The 27,904-nt window shown below is 46.3% G+C and overlaps 1 long non-coding RNA gene and 1 pseudogene across 1 annotated transcript; both read right to left on the bottom strand.

Annotated features, from left to right (window-relative positions):
- On the bottom strand, positions 1-27,904 carry LOC102543464 (protein PRRC2C pseudogene; annotated as a pseudogene).
- LOC140691110 (uncharacterized) lies at positions 14,223-24,765 on the bottom strand. The gene is made up of 3 exons (XR_012066584.1): positions 24,519-24,765; positions 18,161-18,240; positions 14,223-14,330 (listed from the first exon to the last, which is right to left on the bottom strand). It is a non-coding gene; the product is annotated as an uncharacterized lncRNA (long non-coding RNA).

Raw genomic sequence — 27,904 nt, forward strand, 5'->3', positions numbered from 1 at the left:
TTAAAAAATATTGCACACAAAATAACGATACACAGTGTTTCGTTATTATCCAACAGCCAGGTTTCAAACGCTTGTGAGAGTTCTTCTTTTCTTCTCTTACCGAATATCTGAGCAAGTCAGAATTTCCTGTTCCCACTGCGGAAAGGTGATATTCCGAAACTTTTTGGTGGGGGAAGTACAAGTGATGGAAGTGTTAAAATGCAACAATTACTTCTACCTCATTTGAGATCATTTTTGTCCAAGTTACTCTCTTTTCTTAGCAGTAACAGTCAGTAATTAAGAAAGCAAGATTCAAAACAGTTCTCACAGAAATTTTGTAAGAATTTTGTGAAAGTCTTTTAGAAAAGGTACATGGTGATTTCAGAATGTATATTATTAAAGTCAGCTGCGGTACAAATATACCCAATATTTGTATATTGGATGAAATACAATGAAAGGTAGTTTGTCACTTAGAAAGTAGCCCGAGGCAAATGTTCCAAATGGTCAAGAGCAGCTCTCCACCCCTGGGCACTCAAGATAGCAAAAGTTCCACCATCTTCATCTTGTGGCCTCCAGCATTGTCACCGTCATCTCCTGGCACTCAGCTGGAATGAGAAAAGAACATGGATAAGTGCTCTGTGAATGACTTACAGGGAGTCCTGTGAGTCACAGACAGACATCACTTGAACCTACTAGAACTCAGTCCCATGGTAAATATCAAGGTGCTTTAGGCCTGAGAATCTGACAGTCGTCTCCAAGAACAGATAGAAAGGAAGCCAGTGTGATAAGAAAAATATTTCCAAGAAAGCAAAATTATTAAACAATCATTAAAAGCCATATATAAGAAGAAATAAATGAGTGGAATTGACATGGCCGAAAATCAAGTAAGTATTATGAATGGCAAACTTGAGAAGCACTTGCAAAATGCAGGGAAAGAGAGTAAATAATTAAAGCGATCTTATTTCACTAATTCTAAGACATCCACTTTTCCACCATGTTAACACTTCAGAAATCGGGTCAAGTCTTACAACCAGCGGCATCTTAACAATTATTGTGGACCAGAGAGCTGTCTGGGGGAGGTTGTCGAGTCCTGGGCATGAGTGAGCTTAGTCTCAGCTGTTCATGTTGTAAGCACTTTAACTGAGTTATGTACATTGTTGCGATTACATGTGAGTTTAATTGCCATTTAAAATGTCTTTTAAAAGACTACACTGTGATTTGGCATTGAAACAAGAAGTTATTGTAGATGCTGAAAGGCGTGGAATTAGAGCAGCAGGATGTAATTTGATGTTACTGAAGCAAATATCTGCGATTGGAGCAATGACTGAAATTCCCTTTGTTTTTTTTTGTTAAAGCCAACTGCTTTATGGGATCCAAGAAAAGGAAAAGAAGTTAAGTTGAAGCTTAAAAACTGTTACGTTTTATAACTGAAAACTGAAACATGCAGCAGAGATTGCCTGTCACATGCCAAACAACTCAATTGAAGGCAGGAGAAACTGCCAAATCTCTAATCTATTTTGATAGATGAAATATTTCAAAACAAGAAAGAAGCTGGTGTGATTAAGTTACCAATTTTACAGGACTGTAATCACGGCATTATCTCATAGTTTAATCAGCAACATTTTTTTTCTTCCTTTGTTGTGCCTCTTAACAATCAACAAAATACAGTAATTAAAAAGGAAGATGAGATCTATGGGAAACCAGGAACAGAGATTCAGCCCAACAATTGGAATGATGTTTCTGAAAAAGAATCTAGAACAATCAAAGAAAAAGCAATCACTAAAGATATAGTGAAAGAAAACTTTCCAAAAAGGGTGGGGAAGAGGACAAGCTGAGAGAATGGAAGGGGTTCACCAGGCTCCAGGTAAAAGTAACTAAGAGAGACTCATACCTAAAAATATCCTGACAGCATTTTAAATTAAAATAAAAAACATGTATATATATATATATATATATATATATATATATATATATATATATATATATAAAATTATATTTTATATATATATATATCTCCAGTCTGAAAAAAGAAGATACAAATATCTATAGGGGAAGAAAAATCATGCTGAACTTTGTCTTCTCTTCTACAATGATAGAGCAATGTCTATAAGAGTTTTGACATGGAAAAGGTTTAGACCCCTATATTTTACTCATGGATAAGTTTTAGTTCTGAGAGGAGATAACAAAAAGACATTCATAAGAGTGCAAAATGTCTGCCACTCAAAAAAAAATGCCTGCCACTCACACTATATTTAAATCACTTTCAAATATATTGCAACTGCCCAAGTATGGCTTCAAATTAGGAGCTCAAGAATGGGAAAATCAAGATATAAAAGGACTAGCAGTGAGCACTGAAGTCAATCAAATATAAAGATAGTTCTAAGATAGTTGTTAAAATTCAATTATGAGATGGACTATAAGTGTCAAAAATACTCTAGAACCAAGACACATACAACATCAAAAAACAGTAATAAGCCAGATTGCAAACTCATATTTAACTAATAAACTTTCAGGTAAGAAGAGGGAACAGAAGAAAATAAAAATACATAAAATTATCCTACAGAGTCATGAGCCTAAAAATATCATTTCACTCTTGACTTCACCACTGGAAGAAATATTAATTGGTATTCACATACATTTTTAGAAACATATTGCATATGAGAGTAGGAGGCTGTCCTTAAAAAGAGAAATAAAATTTCACCCCTGCCTCAAGATCTGTAGTCTGAAGATCTCTAGCCAACAGACAGGATAGATTTTTAATTTGTTACAAGAATAAACAAATGTTAAGTTCCTGGAAGAAACCTATGGAGAATCAGTCGCCAAATGATGACCTTACTGCCTACCAGGATTTTTCATTCCTTCTGGTGAAAGATCCCTAAATTCTGTTATGAAAGGATGCAGAGTTCTTGTTCACAGTTCTTATTCATGGCCTCTGTATCTGAAGGCAGCATCACACACATACACACCACCCATGTCAGTGCAAACTGTAACAGTCCTCAAGCTGGATGGCCTTGTTCTATAACATCACTGGTGTCACTGAGAGAGAAAGACACAAAACTGCAGACCACAGGGAAGCTCTCCACAGTGACTACTGTGATGCAACAGCACTCAGGCCTCAAGTCAGTTCACACACCACGTTGTTTCCCATCTACTATTTCACTGAACGCTCACAACAACCATCCAAGTAGGTACCCTTTTTCCAATTTTACAGATGTGAAAACTGAGGCTCAGAAAGACTGTTTTCCAGAATTACACAGCCGGGAGGCAGGGGGCACAGGCGGATCTACCAGCCAGGAATTTCTGGCCTAAAAGCTTCATCACACCATTTCCCTAATTCAAAGAGAGAAAGTATAAAAATAAATAAATAAATAAATAAATAAATAAATAAATAAATAAATAAATAAATAAAATAATGCCATTTGCAGCAATTCGGATGGACCTGAAGATCATCATTCTAAGTGAAGAGGGCTGGAAAGAGAAAGAAAAATGCCATATAATCTCTCTTATATGAGGAATCTAAAAAATAATAATACGAAGGACACAAATGAGCTACTTATTATTTACAACTTAGGTGATGATTTCTTGAATATGCGTAAGCACATCTGTCCTTTATGATTGGATTACCACATTCTGTTGATTCTTATTCTGTGGTTGGCTTAATTCCTTTGATAACTGTGTCAGTTTAAAAAGCTAAAGATCTAATCTGCTCTTAGAAACAATAATTAGCACATATATGTGAACTAAAAAAATGTGCAGTATACTGTATACATGTATTTACATGCAGTATAATGTGCATGTGCAGTCAAATTGTAATAATTCTACCTAATAAAACTGAAAAAGGGGAAAAAAGAGAGAAAGTAGAAGGAAAAAGAGTAAAGAGATTAATTTTATAATTTATTAAGGTTTTAGTACAGGTGCTTCCTCTTTTACAAAATAATAATAATAATAATAATAATTAATAACAATAATAATAATAACAATTACTACTACTACTAATAATAATAATAATTCAGTGCACCGAACTAATCATGCTGTGCCGGCACCTCATTAACCCTCTGTAACACATTCACAAAGTGGATGTGGGGCTGTTTTTTTTTTTCCTCTAATATTAATGGTTCTGAGACATTCCAGGGAGTGCCCTGGTCTCGGGGACCTGATTAGCAAGTACCAACTAACATGCCTTCAGTCCTCTTTGTTTCTTCAGTATTCTGGGCTATCCCTTCTCCTGCCAGGAGGGAAGATTAGATTAAGTCATTGATTTACTCTTAAGAGTTCCAGTTCTAATGCACTGCTCCTTCCCAGGGCCTTGAGGAGGGGACGGTACTTAAGACAAAAGAATGCATCTCTAACAGTGGAATTTTAGACACCAGCAAGGGATTTATTTTTGATCTTTACTACTCCTCCCCGCCACCCCCAGATTCTTCACATCCCACCGTACTGAGACAGTGGTTACTCGTCTGTGTACCCCAGGCCTTTGCAATCTCGGTGTCGCTCAGTGTCTTACTCCCCAACAAATCCTACGCAGAGACTCAACCAGGGTGCAACCGCTGCGGGCACCCCGCGTCTGCTTCCAGGGTTCCTTCCCCCCCGGGGTCCGCCCGGCCTGCCTCGGCGGCCGCGGCCGCGAGCCAATCACACGAACCTCCCGCGTCTCCGCGAGCCCCGCCCCACCTGGAGGCTCGGAGGCGGCGGGCGGGTGGCTGCTGCCACCTGTCGGCCGCCTCTCTCCCAGCCGCACTCGGCAGTCTCCCTCTCCCATCTCCCACCCCGCCCCCAAAACCATCCCCAGGCGATGGCGGGGAGGTTGTGATCGCCGGGCCTGGGACGGTGATGACCTTCCCCGCAGGGGCTCCCTGGCGTCTTCCCTTCGCGCCACTCCCTCTGCGCACCCGGAATGGACGTGGGGTTGGGCGCGGCCAGCACCCACCTGCCCTAGGCTTCTGCCGCGCGGATGCCTGCGCCCCTCCTCAGCCTGGAGATCCTGAAATCCCGGTTTCTCTGGGCCACAGCCTGACCCCCAGCGCACCGGGAAACAACCAGGACCACCCCTCCGCCCCCCAAATCTGGGCCATCCTGGCGGCCTGAAGGAATGCAAGTTAGAGCAGAGGTTTTTAAACGCAGAGGCAGAGGACAGGGAACTATTTTTGCAATATTCCCCTGGTGATCCGAATGTCAGGCAGGCTGCTGACCCACCCCGTTAGAAAATCTACAAGACGGGGTCCCCGTACCTGCTGGCAGGCACAAGCACACACTCCTGGGCTGTCAGGAGACAAACGCCCACTATCAGGCCCAGGGCTTGGAAGGAGAGGGGTTGGACTGTGGGCCCTGCCACCTCGCTCAGGGGTGGGTTTCCAGCCTTCTCTGTTCACAGCGCCCTTAGTGGCTCAGAAGTTCTTTTCCACAGTTCCCAAGGCCAAAAGAAATACCTAAGGGTTCTGCCAATTAAGTAGTTAGGCCCAAACAATGCAGTAAATATCTATGTCCTAATAACTGAGTAGCCATTAGAAAAAATAATACATATGAATTGGGAAATAATATTTTGGGGTTTTTTTGTGTATATATATATATATATACTTTTCATTGAAGTATAGTCAGTTTACAATGTTGTGTCAATTTCTGGTGTACAGCAGAATGCTTCAGTCATACATGAACATACATATATTTGTTTTCATATTCTTTTCCACCGTAAGTTACTACCAGATATTGAACACAGTTCCCTGTGCTATACAGTATGAACTTGTTGTTTACTTATTTTATATATATTAGTTAGTATCTGCAAATCTCGAACTCCCAGTTTATCCCTTCCCAACCCCTTCCACCTCTAGTAACCATAAGTTTATTTTCTAAGTCTGTGAGTCTGTTTCTGTTTTATAAATAAGTTCACTTGTCTTTTTCGTTTTTTTTAGATTCCACACGTAAGTGATATCATACGGTATTTTTCTTTCTCTTTCTGGTTTACTTCACTTAAAATGACAGTCTCCAGGTCCATCTATGTTGCTGCAAATGGCATTATTTTATTCTTTTTTATGGCTGAGTAGTATTCCTGTGTGTGTGTGTGTGTGTGTGTGTGTGTGTGACATATATATATATATATATATATATATATATATATAATAGCTTCTTTATCCAGTCATCTGTCAATGGACATTTAGGTTGTTTCCGTGTCTTAACTATTGTAAATAGTGCTGCAGTGAACATTGCGGTGCATGTATCTTTTTGAATTAAGGTTCCCTCTGAATATATGCCCAGGAGTGGGATTGCTGGATCATATGGTAAGTCTATTTTTAGTCTTTTGAGGAATCTCCATACTGTTTTCCATAACGGCTGCACCAAGGAAAATATTTTTGTTTCATTCTTAAATAACCATAACTACTTAGTAACAGGATGTGTGTGGTGTGCAGGTTGGGCAGTACACAGCCTCTCTAAACTTGGAATCAGACCAGACACTGTCACCCTCGTTTCTTATTCTACACTGATTTTCCCATAGTGCTCGCTTTTTATCACAACCACCACTGAAATGCCAGTTGCATAAATATGTGTCATCACAAAGCATGTAGGGCAACCTCATGGTGAAACTGATAGCCATCCTGAGCTACTTAGCAGTCTGCACGAAATCCAACAGATGTTGAGGGTCTCTTTAAACACTGGTGAACTCACCACAGGGCCCCAGGACACCGCTGAACTTAGCTCCTGCTCACCGTCTCATCGTATCACAGACCACACTCCCCAGGGTTCACGGTGGGTGCTCAGACTACAAGGACCTCTTTCCTCCCTTGCCTGAGCTGGGCGCTTACCCTCCTTGACACATTTCGCCCTTGCTCTTTTCTCTCTGCCTTGAATGTTTTTTCTTTCCCAGGTCCTGGCAAGGCAGATGCCTTCTCTGCCTTCAGGTCATGGTTCAAACTATTATATATAAAAATAGATTAAAAAACAAATTTCTTCCATATAGCACAGGGAACTATATTCCATATCTTCTAATAACCTTTAATAAAAAATATGAAAATGAATATATGTATGTATATGTATGACTGAAACATTATGCTGTACACCAGAAATGGACACATTGTAATTGACTACACTTCAATTAAAAAAAAAAAAAGATGGTACCAAAGGCTAAAAAACAAAAAAAAAAATACTGCTGCACACCCTGACGCCGCCTTGGGCCTCCTACTAAATCACTCCTTGCTGCATCAGCCTCTTTTCTTGTCTTTCTAGCTCTTATCACTCTCTGAAATGATCCTGTTTATTTATTTACTGGTTTACTTACTTATTTCCTAGCTTCCCCCATCAGAATGTGAGCTTTATGAGATTTTTGTTCATTGCTGTTTCCCCAGAACCCAGAACAATTCTTAGCAATAAGAAGACAACAGTAACTGCTTACTGATGGAATGCAGCCACTATGCCCAGTGCAGAGAAGATGCGAGGGATGTGTTTTACACGTGTCATCCCTTTTGAGCTTCACAACAGCTATTAAAAAATAGATATGATGTGAACCCCAATTTATAGATGAGGAGATCAAATCTCAGAGAAGTTAAGGGTTCAAGGCTGCACAGCTAACATGTCAGAGCTAAGATTCAGATTCGGGGCCATCTGACTCCAAGGCTGCTTTTATTAAAATCAAATGACCTCCCACGGGCTTCCCATTATCTGCCCAGAAGAGCTAAGGCCCGCGGCAAAGTCAGGAAATGGAATCTGGGGGTGAATCCCCAGAGTCCTTGGAAGAGAAACTGCCCCAGATTGGAGATGACCATCTAGAGAGCTTAGCCCCCACCTCCAGGAGAGACCAGGACAGGCATCCCTCCCTGGGAAGTTTTGCTTCTCTGATTCTCCTGCCAGCAACGGGCCCAGGGATGACTCTTGCAGCCATATCTTCTGGCCTGGCCAGTGTTTCGCTGTAAACTTAATGATTCGTGTAACTGGTGGCTGCTTCTAACTGCCAAGTTCCTGTTGATCACCCTGGCAGGTGGGGGGGGGGGGCAACACACACAGCTGCAATCAAGGATTTAATGAGCACCTACCATGCTCTCTGCACTGCACTGGGTGCTCAGGGGGCCCGCCTTGTCAGCAGTCTCTGGGTGAAGCAAGGATTATCAGGACACACTCATCTGTAGTCCCTGCGGGGAATTTTAGGTTGCATAACCCCCCACAGGGCACTGTGAAGGGGATCCACAGGTCAGATATCTGGTGGCTGGACACTGAGTTTAAGACCCTCATACAAAGGAGAGGAGATGAAAATTTGGTCTGCAAACTCAAGGGACCTGTGCTTTGTCATTGTCCCTTCCTCATGCGTCTTGCTTTTACCGTGTTACTATTAAACTGTGGGTTTAGACAGGAGAAAAAGTCCCCTTTCCTCTCCTTACCTTTCCATTCTCCTTTGCCTGGCCTAGCCAGCTCCTGCTTCTTTCAGACTCAGTCCCCTGGGTTCCTCCTCCAGGAAGCCTTCCCGAGTTCCTACTGAGCCAGGCACTTCTCTGTGCTCAAAACACCCCGCGTATGACTAGATCCTGGATCCTGTAATTACAGGTGTGTGTGGTGGGGGGGTCTTTCTCCCCTACCAAACTGGAAGCTTATTCACTATTGCATCTCCAGCCCCTGGCACCATGCCTGCCACAGAGTAGGAGTTTAGCAGTAAGTATCTGAGATGAATGAGTTACTGAATTCCCAGATCACATGTTCTGACCTGCGGTTAGGAAGATACAATCGTCCCAGTTCTAGTCTCGGTGCTGCCAGCATTTGTCAGATCTTGGAAAAGACCTCAGAGGTCATCCAGCTCGGCACACAGGCCCCTGCATCCTGAGGTCCCTGCCCTGGAAAGGTGGCCTGCTAAAACCACACACAGCAAGAGGATGACAGACTCCCTGGGAAAGGCTTGGCCACAGGACCCTCTTAGGTCTCAAGGCTCTGACCTTCATCACTGACTGTTTAGAACAAATTATGACTCAAATTCGTTATCTTCTTTCTACTCTGGGTCAGAGACCAGGGCTCTCCGGCACTGCATGAGGTCTCTGTGATCACTGCCCCCGGAGCCTGGGACATCACCTCCACACACAGCAGCCACCCCCGCCTCCCTTACGGCACAGCTTGCCAGAAAAATGCTCAGAAAAGCAATTAACACGAGACTGAGTAAAGGAAAAGTAGAAACGTGTGCGAATAAAGGAGGTGGCTCACAACAGCCGTCTGCACCCGGGGACCTGGGGATCGCGGCTTTGGTCACCAGGCTCTGCTCCTGAGGCTTCATCTCAGAAGAGCAGGGGCCCTCTTTCATCGTGAGCCGACCGCCTGCCTGGGTGGGGGCCGGCAGGGACCCCCGAGGCCAGTGATGAGAGAGAGAGAAAGGCAGGCGGAGTCTCCCCACTGCCCGGGGGGGGGGGGGGGGAGACGGGGGCTTCTCTGCAGCGGAGCCGGGAGAGGCGGGAGGGAGAAGAAACACTGAGGAAACACGAGGTCGCCCAGTGTCTGCTGATGGGCAAACTCGTGGGGAGAAACGAGAGAGAGACAGCGAGACAGAGACAGAACAAGGAGGGAGGAGGAGGCAAAGATACACAGACAAACTGAGAAACAGAAGTCGAGAACTTGAAAAAGAATTTTTAAAAAGAACGAGTTCTCCAAGCTGCTTCTGTGCAGCGCAGGGAACTGTCTTCAGTCTTTGCAGTCACCCATAATGAAAAAGAATACGAAAACGAATCTATGTATGTATGTATGTATGACGGAGCCATTATGCTGTACACCAGACACTGATACAACTTTGTAAACTGACTATACTACAGTAAAAGAATGCAAATTTTCTTTTCAAAAGCTGGAAAAAAAAAGTTTTCCCAAGCAAGGAGAGCCTGAGATTGTGAGAAGCCCCCCCTGAAAGTCAGGGGAAGGTTATGAAAGTATCACTAGAATGTTCCAGAACGCATCCCTGGAACCTGCAAAGCCAGAGCACATTTGCTTTCAGTTCCCCACCTGTGATCTCCCTGGGCTGGACCCACCTGTCAGCACATCTGCAGCTCCGGCCTCCCCGGCAGGCCGCCCCGAAGGCGCCCACAAGGTCACAGCTCCGCAAGGCACAGCGGGCCTCCACCTGTGGGGGGCCCCCAGACTGCCACTAGGCCACTGGGGAGCGGGCCCTGCTCTGACCCCTGCTTCTCAGTCCTTACTGTGGGGTCCACCAAGCAGCACGCCTGAGACCAGCTACGTTTACTGTGGTTTTCCCAGAGGACTAGGGGTCCAGGAGGACCCACGTAGGCCCCCTACCCGCCTGCCTCCCACCTCCCACCCAGCCACCTTGCCAGGGCCCATCTCCCACCACCAGAAACACGCCAGCCCCTCCATGCCCTGGAGCCTGAGTCTGAGAGGTGTTGCGTCACCCCAGCCAAAGGCCTCATCCGGAAACCAATGTATGCCCTGGAGTGCCCCCTTTCACACCCCGTCCCTTGCAGGGGGCACCACTCCCACCCACCCAGTAGTCCAGATCGGCTCGGGCAAGGCCATCTCATGATGCCATACTGAAGTGGGGAGAAAAGGGGCAGGGCACAACCACTGAAGGAAGGACACAGCCACCGAGGACAGGGCAAACTGGCCGGAACCAAGATGGCGGAAGAGGCGACTTCCAGTGGACCTTGAGCCCCGTGGCACAGCCGCAGGTGCCAGGACAGTTTCTAGGCCAACCATAAAAGGTCAAAAAGTAGGCAGGGTGGGGGGTGTTGCATTTCCTAGAAGTCCTCACCACTTTCCCAAAGTAGTTGGAATAATCCTCCAGCCTATTAGCATATGAAATTACCAAGCCCATAGAACCTAACAACCCCGCACCTCGTGGCCGCTTTCTCTCGCCTTCTGAGATGGCCCGCGCTCTGTCTATGGAGCGTGTGTCTCCTGCTGTTTTCCCTTCTGAGCAAGACAGACCCCACTCTCCGTGGAGTGCGTGTCTCTCTAAATAGACTTGCTTTCTCTTGTCCATGCCTTCCTCTTGAATTCTTTCCTGCGTGAGGCAAGAACCTGTTCTCCCACAGCAATACAATCATACATTTCCCAAAGCCTGGCTGATTCCATTCTGGAATAACCTTGAATCAGGGTTGGGGGGCGGGGGGTAGGGGGTGGGGTGGTGTCAAAACCTCAGCTCAGGTTCCTTTTAGTCTCTTCAACAAGGGTTAAGTTTGGGGGGCCCAATCCCACCAAAGTTTCCTTTCACATGTAGATGCCAGTGAATTCTTGCCTCAAAACCATCAACTGAAAGTTCACAAATCATCAGGGAAATGCGAATCAAAATCACAATGACTTATCACCTCGCACCTGTTAGAATGGCTGTCATCAAAAAGACAAGAAATAAGTGCTCTGAGGGTGTGGAGAAGAGGACACCCTTGCGCACTGTGAATGGGAATGTAAGTTGCTGCAGCCACTGGAGAAAACAGTATGGAGGTTCCTCAGAAAAACTAAAAGTAGAACTACCGTATGGTCAAGCAATCCTACATCTGGGAAAAAAATCACTTCCCAAGGAAACATGATCACTGTCTCAAAAGATATGTGCACCATCATGTTCACTGCAGCAATATTTGCAATAGCTGAGATATGGAAATAACCTAAGTGTCCACTGACAGGTGAATGGACAAGGAAAACATGGGGGATACACACACACACACACACACACACACACACACTCTGGAATGTTATTCAGCCCTAAAATGAAGGAAAGCCTGCCATTTGTGACAACATGGTGAAACCTGAGGGCACTAGGCTCAGTGAAATAAGTCAGAGAAAGATGAATTCTACATGATCTCACTTACATGTGGAATCTTCAGAAAAAAAAAACACACAAAACTAACTTACAGATGCAGAGACCAGACTGATGGTGGTGTGAAGCTGGGGGACAAGGAGGGAGGAATGGGTGAAGGTGGCCAAAAGGTACAAACTTCCAGTGATAAGATAAGTATGTCCTGGAGATGTTCTGTAAAAACGAAGAAAGGAAGGAAAGAAAGAAAAAGAAAGGTGGGGAGGGAGGGAAGAATGAAACAAAAAATATCAGCCACCATCCAGTTGTCCCTACAGTCCTCCTTGAAAGGAATTCAGGGCAAAGATCAGGAGTGAGGCGTTCTGTGCTCCAGGAAAACTGGCAGAACAGGCCCTCAGATCGTCAGATATTTTCAGGAGAAAATTTCATGAATCCAAATTCTTGCATCTTCCCATACTTAGAAAAGCACTAGAGTCATTATCTGAGGCATCTGTTCCTCGTGACTAGCAGCAATCTTCTACCAAGATGTGTGGCTGACTGCACGTACCTCTTCAACATCACGTATCTCCTGACCTCCTCACCCCAGCCTCTCCGGAGCAGCTCCTCAGAGCTACCTGAGAGGCTGCCCCCACCCCCGGCTACAATCCTCAGTAAGTCCCCCAGTGAAACTGAAACTCACAGCTCTCACACTGTGAATTCTTATTTCAGTCGATGGAAGGGAGGGAGAAAGGGCAGGTAGAGAGAGGAAGGAAGAAAGGAAAGTAGGAAGGAAGAAAACGAGGCTACTTTGCACTCTTTTTAATTGAAGTGTAGTCAGTTACAATGTGTCAATTTCTGGTGTGCAGCATAATGTCTCAGTTATACATATACGTACATATACGTTTTCATATTCTTCTTCATTATAGGTTACTACAGGATACTGAATATAGTTCCCTGTGCTATACAGAGGAAACTTGTAGTTTCTCCATTTTTGTGAGGAATCTTCTTGTATTTCGAACTAAAAGATCTTCTGCCAAAGTTCCGTAGGTGTTCTGTGCGAATGGATGGGTCTGTAGTGGCAACTTTTGCTGTATTCGTGGGAGAAGGTGAGCTGGTCGTCCTTCTACTATGCCATCTTGACAGTCTCCTCTCCTTGGCACTCTTTAGTTTCCTGATGGGAGTCCACATGGTCTGCCTTTGCAAACTTCTCTCTCGCCCACCTCCAGACACTTTCCCACCTTCAGTCCTTCCCTTGTCCCATCCACTTCCGTGCACCTCCGAGCCTTTGCCAGCTGTGTCTTCTGCCTGGCTTATCTCTCTGCAATTCCTACTCATTTTCAAAACTCAGTCCAAACATTGCTGCCTCTGGGGACTGTTCCCTGACTTAAAACATCCAACCTAGTCCCCCAGCGCTGCACTCCCCCTCCCATGCTGCCCGACCCCTAGGAGGTGCTCAAAAATGCTTCTTGCCTGGAAGAGTGACTGAAAAAGGACACTGGGAATAAATTCCCGTGTGGGCTGCCAGCAAGACACACACTGGTCATCAAAATCTTTCTCTTTCTTTTATAGGAATAGAACTGTAGCTGGGCACTGGCTCCGGGAAGGGAACGCTTTCCCCAGCGCCCCTTGCTTCCGTGGGACTAAGTTCTGACCATTGGAAAGTGAGCAAAAGTGATGAGTGCCACTTAAAATACATCCAGGTGCTCCTCGGAGTCTTTATGGAACCCATAAGTGCTTGCATACCAGCTTTTGTCAGCAGTCCTGACTAAGGCCCGAGGCATGGTGTGGGTTCCCTCGTGGAATAAACCAGTTCATGGACTCCCCATACACTGTTGAATGAGAAGGAAATAAACCTCAGTGCTGTCATCTTGGGTGTTTTTCTTCCAATGGCCTTTCCTTTCACCCTAACTGACTGTAAGAGCAGGCGGTTGCCTGGCATGAGTCACATCTGGTTCCAGGTCACAACAGTGAAAATGCCCCCTAAGGGCCAACTTCGTGTGATGTGGTTAAGAGCCCTTACTGAGCACTCGCCCTGAACAATAAGGGCCTCCCCTGCGCCACGTCCCCGGCACCGCAGGGAACCCATCTCTGCCCTCTCTCGTCTTGCCTCCGCCTTTCCCTGTCCCTTCGCGGCCCAGCGGAGGATGCACAGCTCTCCTGGAGTTTCCGGGAAAAACACGTATGTGTAGCCATTTGCAAATGTTGGCTTTGGAAAATTATGAGAAACATGGAAATTGAAGCCGAGCTCGCTCGCGCTCTCTCTCTCTCACCCGTCACCACTGCAAAATCAGTTCACGTTAGTCATAAAGCCGGATGGGAGGCTTTGCCGTCTACAGCTCTCCCACCGACGGCTCATTGGATCTTAAGCTTCTAAGGGAATCCTCACGGACCAAGGAACTAGGAAAGGGAGGAAAGCATCGTGAGATGCAGCCTGTGACCGCTAGAGGGAGACGCTTCCTTATGAAACATGTCAGAGCCGGCTACCTACCAGCGAGGATTCTTAGCGGAGACCAAGAGATGTGAGGGGGAGCCCATTCCTCATCCTCCTCTTTCAGACACGTGAGGAGGCAGCATCTTCTCAGGAATCATATGGGCCCTTTCTCCACTTTGGTCAAGACAAGGCTGTGTTTTGTAAAGTCCATGTGTTAACCCAGAGTTCCTGCAGAGCAGGGCAACAGAAGTGGGAGAGGGGGCGATTGAACAAAGACCCAGGAAAAGAAAAGTCTAATGCTGCCCTCAAGCAGCTGAGAGGAAACGGGGAGGGGGCACACCTGCTCGGTGCTGCTTCAAACGGCAGGATAGGAGCCGAGGGTGAGAGCTACAGGGAGAAACTGGGACGCTCAACAGAAGGGCTCCTTGAAAACAGAGCTGTCAAACTGCAGAGGGCGTTCTTGCCGGGGAGCTAATCAAACCAATCAATCTTCCTGGGGTAGTGGAGAGGGGACGGACGCCTGTACCGTGTGGGAGGTTGGTCTCATGGTCTCTGAGTCTACAGGAAGGAGAAAAGTGGCCTGGGTGTCCCCTCCGCCTCCCCTTCCCTCTGAGGGGCTCTTTGCTCGTCGTACTACCACGTGCCACCAGGGGGCGCAGCTGCTCTGGGAGAAGCCATCCCATTGGGGTTTTCAGAGCAGTGCCCACCCTGGATTAAGACTACCTGTTGGGTCAGGACAGCACAGTGAGACGGGCTTTGTTGCATCCCTACTCTCCAAACACACTGCAAGGGTGGGAAAACATAAAAAGGGAACAACAAAAGATATAGTTGGGCTGAAAAAATATGCATTAATCTCTTATCAGAAATGGAATAGAAACCCCCAGCAGTGAAGAGAGGTGAAGCTCTGGAAGCTGGCGGGGGGTCAGGGAGCTCAGCTCTAACGGCAACAACAAAAGAAGGACTCAAAGTTCTCCTCTGCTTCAAGTCAGCTCTGGGTGGGGTCACCCCTACTCCAGAGAGGAGGCTGAAAAAGACTTCAGCCAAGTGCAGCTTGGGATGACAACGTCCTAGGAAGCTGTGGGCACAGGGAGTTGGAGGATAAACTCGGTTCTTCCAGGAACTGAGCCAAGATAGCCCACTGTGCTAAATCCATCTCCTACCACCAGCCAACAGCACAAGGCCTGTTTCCGGACCAGAGGTTCGGGGAGCCCAGAGGAACCAACCACAGCACCTTTAGACAGGTGGGGCTGAACACATAGGAAGATAAAGAAAAAAAACCCCAAAAACTTCCCATCCCCGTTCCAGATGAGCCTGCGAATCTAAAATTATGAAACACATGAAGAAACAGTCAAAAAATCAAGAATCGGAAGGTGAACCGATCCAGATGAAACCAGTTTCAGGAAGCAGCACGACAGACCTAGGAAAGGACGTCAAGGGAGTTGGAGAGATAAGTGGAAGTGCAGCGTCTGCCATGCGAACAGCGGCAGCGGCCAAGCCGCACATGTGCTGGCCCGCCAGAGCAGCGCCCGCCGGGGTGGGTCACAGAGAGGGGCAGGAGCGTGTGTGCAGGTCCCCGAGCCCTCTCCTCCTAGGGCAGCACAGACAGGTCTAGCACAGGCCAGACAGTAGGAGCGAGATCCTAACTCAGACGGACGGGTTTTGAAGCTGTTGACTGGAGGAGTGTGGGCCTCTTTCTGGAGCAATCAGAAGCTGGGATGCGACAGCAGAATGATGTGGCAGAACCTGTGCTCAGTGTTCCTAGTGGGAGGAAACACCAGCACGCCCACCCCTGTGATCAAGACTGAGGTCCAAGCCTACTGGTGGCAGCTAAATGGCTTGGCAGCCTGGTGCAGGGATTCATGATGGGGGGAGCACCAGCCCCACCTCCAGGCGTGATGGGGGGAGTGAGGGCATAAGGCTGGTACCCAGTCCTCACTGTTGAGCAGGATCAACTGTCATAAGCACTGGGCCCCTTCCCATGGATTCCTGCTGGAAGCAACTCCGTTTCTGGGAGGCCCACCTGCAGGGCATCAGTCCTAGACGTACCCACGTTTACCTCTCAATATCTACTTCAAAGAGAACCCCCAAAATTACAAAACCAAAACAGATAGACACGAAAAAAAAATTTTTTTCATCTTGGAAATGAAAAGCATAGTGATTAAATTTAACCTCCAACAGTCACAAAAATCTCTACACTGGGCACAGTCAGAGAGGGAATTAGCTGATGAAGGAAGGCTCTGTAGTATATGCGTATGTATGTGGATGACTGAAACATGAGGCTGCATGCCAGAAAGTGACACAACATTGTAAACTGACGATACTTCAATTAAAAAAAAGAGAGAGAGAGGGCACTGCAGAATTCACCCAGGACACAGTCGGAGTACAGAGATGAGGGGCATGAAAGTCCAGTCAGGATGGCAGATGGACTAAGGGGATCTAATGAACACGCAGTTAGAAGTTTCAGAAAAAGAGAAGAAAGGAAGACGTGAGGAGGTCCTTCCTCACACCCCACACCCAATCCATCCGCAGGTTCTCTTGACTCAACTTTCAAAATACACTGTGAATCCAACGGCTTCCACCTTCCACCTTCCCTGTCCCCTGCACCATGATCCAAGCTGCTGTCACCTCTTGCTTCTTAACTGATCTCCAGCCCAGTTACAGTTTTGTCTTCACGCAGCAGCCAACGTGATCACCATGAGGACATAACTCCGGTCATGTCATTCCCCGCTCAAAGCCTCCGGTGGTGGCCAAAGTCAGAAGCCCTTATCAAGTCCTGCAAGTTCCTTCATGACCTGGCCTGCAGCCAGCGCTCCCTTTCATCACAGCCTCCTTGCTGTCCCACCAACACTGAGGGCACTTCACCCCAGGGCGTCTGCCTCAGGGAAGCATTCTTCAGATAACTGCATGGTTCATGTCTCCCTCATTCACTCAGCTCCCTGATCAAGGTACCCTCATCAGAGAGGACTTCTCTATCGTTCGATCTCAATACCCTCCCACCCCTATGACGGGCATTCCAGATCCCTGGAGATAGGACGGCCTCTTCCTTAAATGCTTTTGATGTAACCAGTTATCCATATGGGAAAATATTTGATTCTTATCTCCCACTGTCACAAAAATAAATCCCTGATAAACTCAAGACCCAAATGTGATGTGCAAAGCTTCCCAACTTCAGAAGAAAATATAGGGGGATATCTTTTGAATGCTTCATGGAAGGGGACGATTCCTTTTAAAAGACTCAAGAAAAAGAAAAAAAAAACACTGCTCGTAAAAGAAAAGATTGCAAAGGTGACTATAATAAAAGCAAAAATGCGTGTTTAGCAAAACACACCACGAAGAAAAGTACATGGCAAGCCACATTTTGAGTAAAGATGTAATACATACAACCAACAAATGTTTGTTACCCGGTGTTATAAAGAACTACAAACCAACAAGAAAATAACAACCTAATAGAGAAATGAGCAAAAGGTGTGAAGAGGCGCTTCTGGGGTAAGCTGGGATTATGAGACGTGCAGGTACTAACTACTATATGTAAAACAGATAAACAATAGGTTTCTTCTGTAGAGCACAGAGAGCTTTATCCAATCTCCGGTAGTAACCTCTAATGAAAAAGCATATGAAAAGGAATATATGTACGTGTATGTATGACTGAAACATTATACCATACACCAGAAATTGATATAACATTGTAAGCTTCAATAAAAAAAATCAATGTAAAAAACAACAAAAACAAACAAAATAAAGAATGCAAAAACTGGCTTCAGAAAAGAGAGAGACTAACTACTAAAAACTAATAAAACTGTACGCTTTAAATGGATGGATTATATTTCAATAAAGTGTTAAAAGAAAAAAAAAGAAAACAGAGAGAGAGATGAAGAGAAACAACCGTCCGCTCAGAACCAGCCACATGTGAAGCCAAATTCATCCCAGGACTTCCCAGTCATGTAAGCCAATAAATCGGCTTGAATTTAAAAAAAAAAAAAAGAGGCATTTCTAGAACAGAAAGCCAAAATGGCCATACTATAAGTCTGAGAGAGAACACGTTAAAAGTTCATACTTACCCATATAAAGGAAATATGCCTTGACTGGGACACTGTGCTGTTTGCCAGAAATTGACACATTGTAACTGACTGTACTTCAACTAAAAAAAAAAAGGAAATATGCCTTGAGACGATAAGGTACTGATTCACACCAAATCTGCACAAATGAAACCTGACAATTCCCAGGGTTAGCAAGGCTGTGGAGCGCTTGCAGATCCGGAGGGACATATAACCTGGAGACCTGAAAAAAGACCGAGCAGGAGCTTGTGGCGGAAGCCCAGGCAGGAGAGGAAGACGGAGGATCACGGTGTCACCCACTGCGGGATGACCAGGTTAAGAGGTGACAGGGGCAGCGTTCGCAGGGAAGGGGTGCTGAGACCCTGATGACGGCCCGTCTGAGCAGGCTTCCTCCCGTCCGCCTTATCCTCAGAGCGCCAGGCACGCCCAGGTTTCCTGGAGCTTTTCGGCAATGTGGGAGGCTGACTTTAAGAAAATGGCAGAATCACAATTTCAAAAGGGCTAGGCCCCCGTGCAAGTGAGACACCGTGAAGGGTAAGCACCTTGGCTTCGGGGCCACTCTGCTTCTGCCGACACGTGTCATAGCGGTTAATTTGTTTACGTCTTCGTGGCCTGTTGGCACCACTGAATGGTGTGGTCCTCGGGGGCAGGGGTGTCTTGCTCCGTGGAGCTGCTGCTTATCACCGAGTAAGGCTCAGTGAGTCTCACAGAATGAATTAAATATCTAGCACCAGCAGCCCCAAGGAATAAAAACGATGTCCTTGGAACCTTCTCTGCCCTGTCACTCAGACCCTGGGCCCCTCTGGCCCTGGGTCCGCAGTTAGGAAGGCTGTCTATGGAAGTCGAGGCCTTCCCCGGGTCCGCACTGGGCCTCCCCCCTCTGTCTCCCACGTCACCCCCCTTCCCTCTCCCACGAGGTGCTGCTGCCCCCTGATCATCCTCTGGGCGTTTCCTCCATGCTCGTCCAGAACCTACACTGCGCTCAGGGTCCAGGTCAAATGCCTCCTCTTCTCCTCCGCCAAGCCCCCGCATCCCACCATCTGTCCTTTGCTTGCAGTGGCCAGCCCTCTCTACCTGATTTTATTCTGTCTGTGTCCCTTAACCCATCTCCCAAGGATGAGCTCCTTGAGGACCTTTGGCTTGGCCCACCCTCGCGTTTCCTCCTCCCCACTCACCACCCAGACGGAGAGCACCTTGCGCTAATCAGCACGGGTGGCGCAAGTGTGATTTGAGCAGGGGCTGCGCCCGCAAGACGGAACCACTAACCAGCAAGGGGTTCGAAGAATAATACTGGAGGAGAAGCAGGTTTGGGAGGTGAGACAGTGATCCCACTATAGACACTTGGACTTGGATGTGCTCACAGAACCCGCACGGGCCGACGAGCAGACGGCTCTGGCGCCCAGGAGGGGGGGCTGGCCTGGAAATTAGGCACAGGATTTCCAGTGACATCGCTGTCTCCATTCAATGAATGAAAAAAAAATAGAATTTGGAGAAGGAACTTGTTCAAACTTTTACGGTAAAAAGTGGTAGATTCCACTAGTGGAGTCTGTCTGACACTGTCCCACCTGGGGAGGGGAGGGGCAGAAGTCTCTCCGCGGGAGAGTCAGAAGATTCCAGAAGTTCTAGATTGTGCTGGTGACTTCAGTGGTTTGGGGCATGTCCAGGACTAACGCCACTCCTCTTCTGAGCCCCAAAGACAGATGAGTGTAGTTGAGAAAACCCTGGCACAAGAAATGTGAAACCCGCTCCTAATTTATGTTTTTCCTTATGTGTTTCCCCCTCGGAGCCTCAGTTTCCTCAGCTGTCAAATGAAGTTGAACAAATGACCCCTAAGTTCTCATAATTCGACCATAGATGAATCAGTGATTCATCTCTTTCATTCTCTCATTTTTTAATACAAGCCCAGGATGATTTCTTTTCTAAGTACTTTGTTTCTGGTTATAACATTAATATAATATTAATATCATTTTGATCATGTTCACTGCAGAAAATGTGATAAAAGAGAAAAACCCAAAGAAGGAAAGAAAAATCACTACAGGGTCGCCAGTCAGAGACAAACAGCGCTAACGTTTTGCTCTGATTTCTACTGGTCTTTCTCTTACTGTGCAAATACATGTGGCTCTTTTTTTTTTTTAACAGAAATTGGGTAATAAAATCGATCACTAGCTGAGAGCTTGATACACATGAGGCTCAGATCCAAGCTCTCTAAATACACACCACCTACAACAGCCCTGCAAGGTGGAGAGCCACGTCTCCATCCTACAGAAAAGGAAAGCGGAGGGCAAAAAAAAAAAAGGAGAAAAGGTCAAGTAACCTTTCTGAGGCAACACAGCCAGTAAGTGACAGACCCGAAGTCCAGAATGTTTATCATTCTAGCTTTCTGAGCTGGTTTTTGTGATTTTTTAAGAATTTAATTCCTCCTTAATGTGTTCCCATCCCTTTATCAATGTATAAAAGTCCCATTTACCAGCAGCCTCACTAAGGTGGGGGACTATCCTATTTTTATTCATCTTTGCTGATGTTGTAAAAGTGAAAATTTTTGTCAATGAAGTTGAACCTCTTCTAATGTCATTGCCCATTTCGTGATTCATCTTAACAAGCATTTACTATCCAGATCCTTGGAAGACAGGAGAGAAATGAAGAAACAGGAGGAAAGAGAGGGAAAATTCATTTTACTCATGTCACAAAACCAAGGACCTCCCATGTGAAGGGCATGTTGTGAGCCCTGCAGGCACTGAGAGGAATAAAAGTGAGCAAATATTGAGCACCTGTTCTGTGCCAAGCCCAGGTAGGCTGAGTATCATGGGAGACACAAAAGAAGGTACAATATTTGTCGTCCAAGAACTTGCAATCTAGTTGGGGAGGGGGGAAAAAAGTGCAAGAAGAGGTTCTGAACTTCATTCCTCCCTTCCCCGATCTTTCATGGAGCTGCCTTTCTATGTCCAATGTGGCTTTGGGGGTTAATCGTAAGCTATTGTCCTGTGTCCACAGGCCTCTCTTTCTGGGCTCCCTGAGCGCCCCAGAGGGCAGGGAGGGTGTCTTACTCATGCTTCTGCTACATCATGTCAGTGGATGATTTCATAATTGCTACACAATTTTTTATTCAGTGAAATAGTGACGGGTTGCCAGTTCCTCTACCCACTGCCCACACCCACCCCCGTACTAGCCCACCGTAAGCCAAGAGCATCAGAAGCGCAGGCAGGCACTCGCGCACAAGCGGATGGAAATAGACATTAAATTAACATGAGCAGCATGACGTCACTGGTTTGATTAAACAACCACCACACTCCCTTCAACCACCAGAGCCCCAGGATTCTCTGTCCCTTCCTTTACCGGACTGAGCGTGCAGGGCGTTCAAGAGCCTGGGGCTTGTCAGCTGCCTGTCTGCTTTGCACCTCCTGATTGAGCTTCAAGTCTCCCTCCCGCCCTCCCAGGCAATGCAAACCTCGTGATCATCTCCCGCCCCATCTCCAGTGTCTTGGACTCAGGAATCCAGCCCCTATGCACGTAGGCTGAACAAGGTTCACCTCACATGACTTGTTTCTTTCCCCTTTCACCTGCTGTACTTTCTCTAGCCCCGCGCCCAGGCTCATCCCTTTGCCCGGCTCCTGGCAGCTTCCAGCCCAGCCCTGCGAGGTCTCCTTTCCCTCTTCTCTAAGGCACCAGAGTTTTCCCTTGACTGTTCACTGATGTACATCATCTGTACCTCCCAGGGCGTCGAGGGCCAGCACAGCTAAGTAAACACTGGCTTCATTCAGACTCTGATTTTAAATCTGAATTGAATATATTCACATTCTGCTTAGAATTTCAAGGGGGTTTCTGTTCCGTGGGGGCTGGAGGGGTTGGAAAGTTGGGCCTTGAACCTGAGGAAAGTGTAAGACTTAGGTGACAAGGTGGGCACCAGTCTTTGTCCCCTGGCCCCTTTCTTTCCATTTCCCCTCCATCCGCTCCCAAGGAGCCTTCAGTAAGATCAGGAAAGAGAGGTAAATGGTGAGCAAAGTACTGTATTGAAGGAAGTGAGTGGAGGCGGTGCGTACAGCCTGACTTGTTCATGGTCCACACGAGCCTCGGGAGTGACCCGGCCCCCCGGACTTGCAGCAGGGCCCCGAGAGAGGCTGCAGATAGAAAAGGCCAAGAGCCCTGTGGAAGAGAGAAGGGGGGAGACCAGAGCAAGGAGGGGATCCCCAGAGGTGTGACTGAGGGGTGCTGTGAGGGGAAGAATGAAGCAACATTCTGCCCTACACTCTCGATGGCATGTATATCAGCTAATAATAAAACTCTCTCGCTGATGTCTACACATCCTTCCATGTCACCAATAAAACCAAGGGGTTGTGGTGTGTGTGATAACTGCCACTGACCAGACAGGCCCTGCACCAGGTGCTATATCAATGTGACCTCATTGAATACCACCTGGCACTATGTGCCCAAGACCACCAAGCTTCCTAGTCAGGGGTTCTCAAACTTTGGGGTGGGCATGCTTCAAGAAAACTCTAATTCAAAAAGATACAAGCACCCCGATGTTTGTAGCAACACAATTTACAATAACCAAGACATGGAAGCAACCTAAATGACCACTGATGGATGACTAGACAAAAGAGTTTTGGTATATTTATACAGTGGAATACTACTCAGCCATAAAAAAGGATAAAATAATGTCATTTGCTGCAAGATGGATGGACCTGGAGATTATCATACTAAGTGAAGTAAGTTAGACAGAGGAAGACAAATAACATATAATATCACTTATATGTAGAATCTAAAAAATGATACAAATGAACTTATTTACAAAACAGAAACAGACTCACAGACATAGAAAACAAACTTATGGTTACCAAAGGGGAAAAAGGGGGAGGGATAAATTTGAAATTTGGGATTAACAAATACACACTACTGTATATAAAATAGATAAACAACAAGGACCTACTGTATAGCCCAGGGAACTATATGCAATATATTTTAATAACCTATAATGAAGAAGAATCTGAAAGAGAATAGGTATATATATGTATAACTGAATCACTTTGCTATGCCTGAAAGAAACACTGTAAATCAACTGTACTTCAAAAAAAATAAAAATAAAAATAAAACTTTGGGGTGCGTAAGAACCACCTTGGGGCTGAGCAGAATGGCACACAGAGATGCCATTTCCTTAGATCTGGGTGGGGCCCAGGAACATGCATTTTTAATAAACATCCTGTGACACTGATGCAGATGTTCAAGGACCACATAGTCCATCCAAATAAAATCATTATGGAGCTCCAGACTGGCCCTGGGAGATGAGTGGCTTCCCTTTGGTCCCTTGGAATCATCCTCAGAGCCTGCCATCCCTAGTCACTGTCCCAGTGAAAGCCCCTCGAGTCATCCCTCGTCTACAGGACACCTCAGTGCTACTCCACCCGTCATCTCCCCATCCCTCCATCTCTCTCTCTCACCTGCCTTCCCCCTGGGCTACTTGAAGCCCCCACTGCTTGATAAACTCCCCTACATCTTTGATCCTTTCCCCACACCGTGTGACCTTAGACAAAAACCCACCTGTCTGCTGAGGACACACTTTCCAGTGCCACCACCAGCCTTGATGGTGCCTTGCGTAAATTAGAAGAAGGTGGCCCTTCTGGTTGGGAAGTCACATTGGTTAAAAGTGCCCCCCTAGGCAGTCCAGCTCCTGAGGACACAAAGTATGATGAAAGCTCGGATTTCAATCTCTCCCTTCCTCGGACAGTGTACAAAGACCAGTCTGACAACTTCCCTGTCGCCTTTTGTGGAGATTACTCAACCTCTGCTCCCCACTGGATCCAGAAGGGTCTAGAAGAGGGTTACTGTTCTCTTCACTCCCCAGTGCCATTTTCAAACCTTTACTCTCCTGCTTCCTGCAAAAGCCTCCGCCACTCTGAGACCTGACCACAAGGTTATGTGAGCCTCTAATCTTCATGACCGTCAACTCCAACCTTGCACTGAAGCCTGACAGTCATTCTCTCTCCTCCACATTCGCCATTTTGCTGAGAAACTTGGATGTCCATCTCGTCCAACCCTGGAATCACAGCTCACAAACCTCCTCAATCCAGTGGACTTCATTTCCATTCCGCCCGGTTTCCCCACGTCCGGGAACCTTGTCAGAATTGGCCCACTTCCGAAATGTCCAACTCCAGCAGCCCAGCCCCAAACAGCAGTCCTCTTGCTGGCGCTGCTCTCCTGCTCTCTCTCCTGGTACATCAGCTCCCCAGCCACACAGATGCCGTCCCAAGCCCTTCATTTCTGCCCACCCAGCCTGGACCACGCAGTTGTCCTGACCCGATCTCACACAAGCATCCACCTTCTACCTCATTCTTCTGAGAAAACCTAATGCATCTATCTCATGACCTACCTCTGTCCTCCTCTGCTGTTGGGAGAAGCACACGATGCTATCGTGGCCCCACGGTCTCCAGATTCAGCTGGGTTCTGAGCGCCACAGATCAAGGATCCCTTTTCCTTGTGCTTTGAAGGCCACCTCTCCTGCTCTCCTTAGGAACTGTTCCAACTTCCACCCACCCTTTTCAAGCCCTCCACCCACCAACCCCAAAGCCTCTCCATCTCAGCCAACAACACCTCTTCCTATCTTAATGAAAAAACTGAAGCCCTAAGAGGAGAGCTATCTACACCCTTATCCATCTCTGTCCTTCTTCCTTTCCTTCTCCCCCAGGGTGAAGGCCCCTCCTCCTTCCCCAAGCCAGTCCCTGTATCTGTTCTTCTCCCTTGGAGCCTGTTTTCATCAGTGTTCAGTCCTTATCTTTCTTTTTTTTTATTATTATTTAGAGAATACTTTACTAATTTCTGTAGTCAAACCCATGAAGATAAGCCCTTACACATTTAGTACAGTGCGTTACCCCTGTACACATGTTAACAGTGTGTAACATTTCTAGACCAAATGGCTGTTAACTTTAATGGGAAAAAAATATATGGAAACGAATACATGTACGCACATGCATGACTGGGATATTGTGCTGTACACCAGGTATAGACACACTGCAACTGACTGAACTTCAGTCAAATCAAATCAAATACACAAATGGCTGTTAATTTGTGTACAATGCCAACCCAGCACAGTGCAACTGGGGTAGTTTTTCTAAAGTTGACAGCATGGCTAACATTTCCAAAAATTCAAATTATATATATAAATGTAATATATATTTATATTATATATTTATATATAAATACATTACATTATATATTTATATAAAATATATTCTGTTATATGTTTATATAAAATATATATTATATAAATATATATATAAAGACCAATAGCAGTATGTCAGGCATTAATATTGACAGTGGTTTTTCTAGGTTCTGCAGTCATCTGGACAAAATTAAAGAAACATCCAGCACACTCCATTAAAAAAAATAATAAAAACAAACCCCCAGAAATCAGCAAAGTTCTCTTACTGTTGCGGTACCTGGTGCCATTTTTTTTATTAGCTTCTAAATCATCATCTGGAAAGGAAACATTTTGGAATAGCACCACTAAAAACAGCTCTGATAGAGCACGGTCACTACTACATATCGTAAGGCAGGTATGAGACGGCACTGTGCCACGTCTGTAATACCAGAGGATATAATTTAGAAGCCGTTGTTGGAGATTTGATTCTACTTTTCCAGTAGAGCCCAAAGGATGGTTATGACACAGCCCTGGTAAAGAAATGCAACTTCTTAGGATTTCCTTTCTTTAATTGCACAGTTCTAGGTACTCACTGCTCTTCATGAACATCAGTTTAAAACCACTTAGAAAAAAAAAAAACCAACCATTGGATTCATACAATGATGACTGAGTGGAGACAAGCAAGACTCTACCTAACTAGTATTTGACCAAATCTGTTGTGTCTGATTGGTAAGAACTCCATGGAAGAAAGGAGATGCCAGTTAGCACTTCAAAGCTTCAAGCATCATTTCAAACAGAAGCAGTAGCCAAACATTGCCCACCTGGATATGTTCAAGGATGAGGGCATCAATATTCCATCATCCGCTCACTCGTCCAGGAAGAAGGAGAAATCAGTTGCTGTACTTTGTGTTCAACTCAATCACCATGTTACAAAAACAGCAAGCTGCCGTAATAAAAAAAAAAAAAAGGTTCCTCTACCCAACACCAGTTGTCTAATGTTCCTCACCACCAAGCCTGCAAATCTACCACCATATCTAAAGAACCTAAGGGAGCAAAGAAACCAGGTCTGATGTATTAGTTGGGATCACCACACTGTTCAGGCTGAGCTAGTCCTCGGCAGCGTTTTTTCCCTCATATTCTGGTGCTTCCTCTAACCATAAGGATTTTAGTTCTAAATTATATGCACTCAAGGAATATGTGCACATATGCATATATAAATTCTGACTGAAGGTGCACCGCCAGCAACAGAGTGCGTGTTATGTAGCAGACACGAGCCGGCAAAGTCTGGTTTTGCTGGCGCAGCGGCCGTGTGCCGGTGTAAACGGCTCCTAGGTCCCTTGTGCACCTCCAAGTCCTGAACAGGATAACGTCACAGACCATCTTGCCCCTTTGGCTGTTGGCATTAGCTGACATCATTCTCCCGCTTCCCACCCCTCCCTGCCCCCAACCACGTGCAATAAACCTCACCTTTGAGACCTTGTTTCTTCCATTTTGATAGCCTGAGGTTTGAGCTGAGATTTGACTGGTCCAGTTCTAACAGGTTTGGTGGCTATGGTGGGTACAGGGGGTGGCTTTTCTTCTGCTTTTTCCTAGCAGACACCAGGAGGGTCCACCAGGGTTTCAGGAGGTTTCTTTGAATCACTTCCACTTTCTGGACTTTGCCTGCTGTCTGCTGGCTGTGTTGCTGCTCAGAGAGGAACCACTGCATGGGCTGAAAACCTCTGCTGTCTGCCAGCGCCTAGGACCAGATGTCTGGTGGTTGAGTCCTGTTCCCACAGCTCTTTTCTGGAGCGGAGGGGCAGGCTGCTTCTCCTAGACAATGCTGTTCATTTTGCTGGAATGGTTGTTCAGATTTGGAAGGAGCCAGAAGGGACTAGATGTTGAGGTGATGCTTCTACCTCTGATTGGAGATATGCCTGCTTTTGTATCAAAACCACTCCCAGAGGCTTTAATTCCATCTCAGACATTTTTTCCTGCAGTTGTGATCATGCTATGCTGCATTCCAGCAGGAATTAATCCTCTGAAAGACTGGCTCGCCTGCGCGGGGCCACTCAGGTTCTTCACCTGTGCTTGTGGGAGCGCTGTCACGAGAGCTGAAGGGTCTGAGACAAAGCAATTCAAGGCTGCCCCCATAGATCCGAAATTAGGCAAAAGCTGGGGTGCTGGTTAAGGTACTGTAACCTGCTGGAGAGCACCTGGTGACCGGGCAGTGTTATGAAAATGTGTCTGGCCAGGCTGTTGTATTGGTTCAGAATAAAGATTTGGAGCCTGGGTAAGACTCTTCTCTAGCCTGGAGAAGATGTGTATCAGCCAGTTAGGAACCACCTGGTTCTGATGCTGATCCAGCTGCTGTTCATCCAACCTAGGAATAGGCTGCATATTTGAAGTTTGTTGCAAGGCAAGACCCAACTGCACCTTGGCAAGTTCCTGGTGTTGGACGTCTGGACAGTTGTGGATGGCAGGACCCAAAAGGACCACAGAGGGCTGGGAAAGACTGCTTTGCATACGGCTGGTTGGAAGCCTTGCTGCTGAGTCAAGGATGGTGGAGCCAATGGCAAGTGTTGTGTATTGAATAAATGACTCGTGTCCACATGGAAAGCTGGGATTCGAGCTGCCAT

This window comes from Vicugna pacos, chromosome 33 (genome assembly GCF_048564905.1).
Source record: "Vicugna pacos chromosome 33, VicPac4, whole genome shotgun sequence".
Lineage (NCBI taxonomy): Eukaryota > Metazoa > Chordata > Mammalia > Artiodactyla > Camelidae > Vicugna > Vicugna pacos.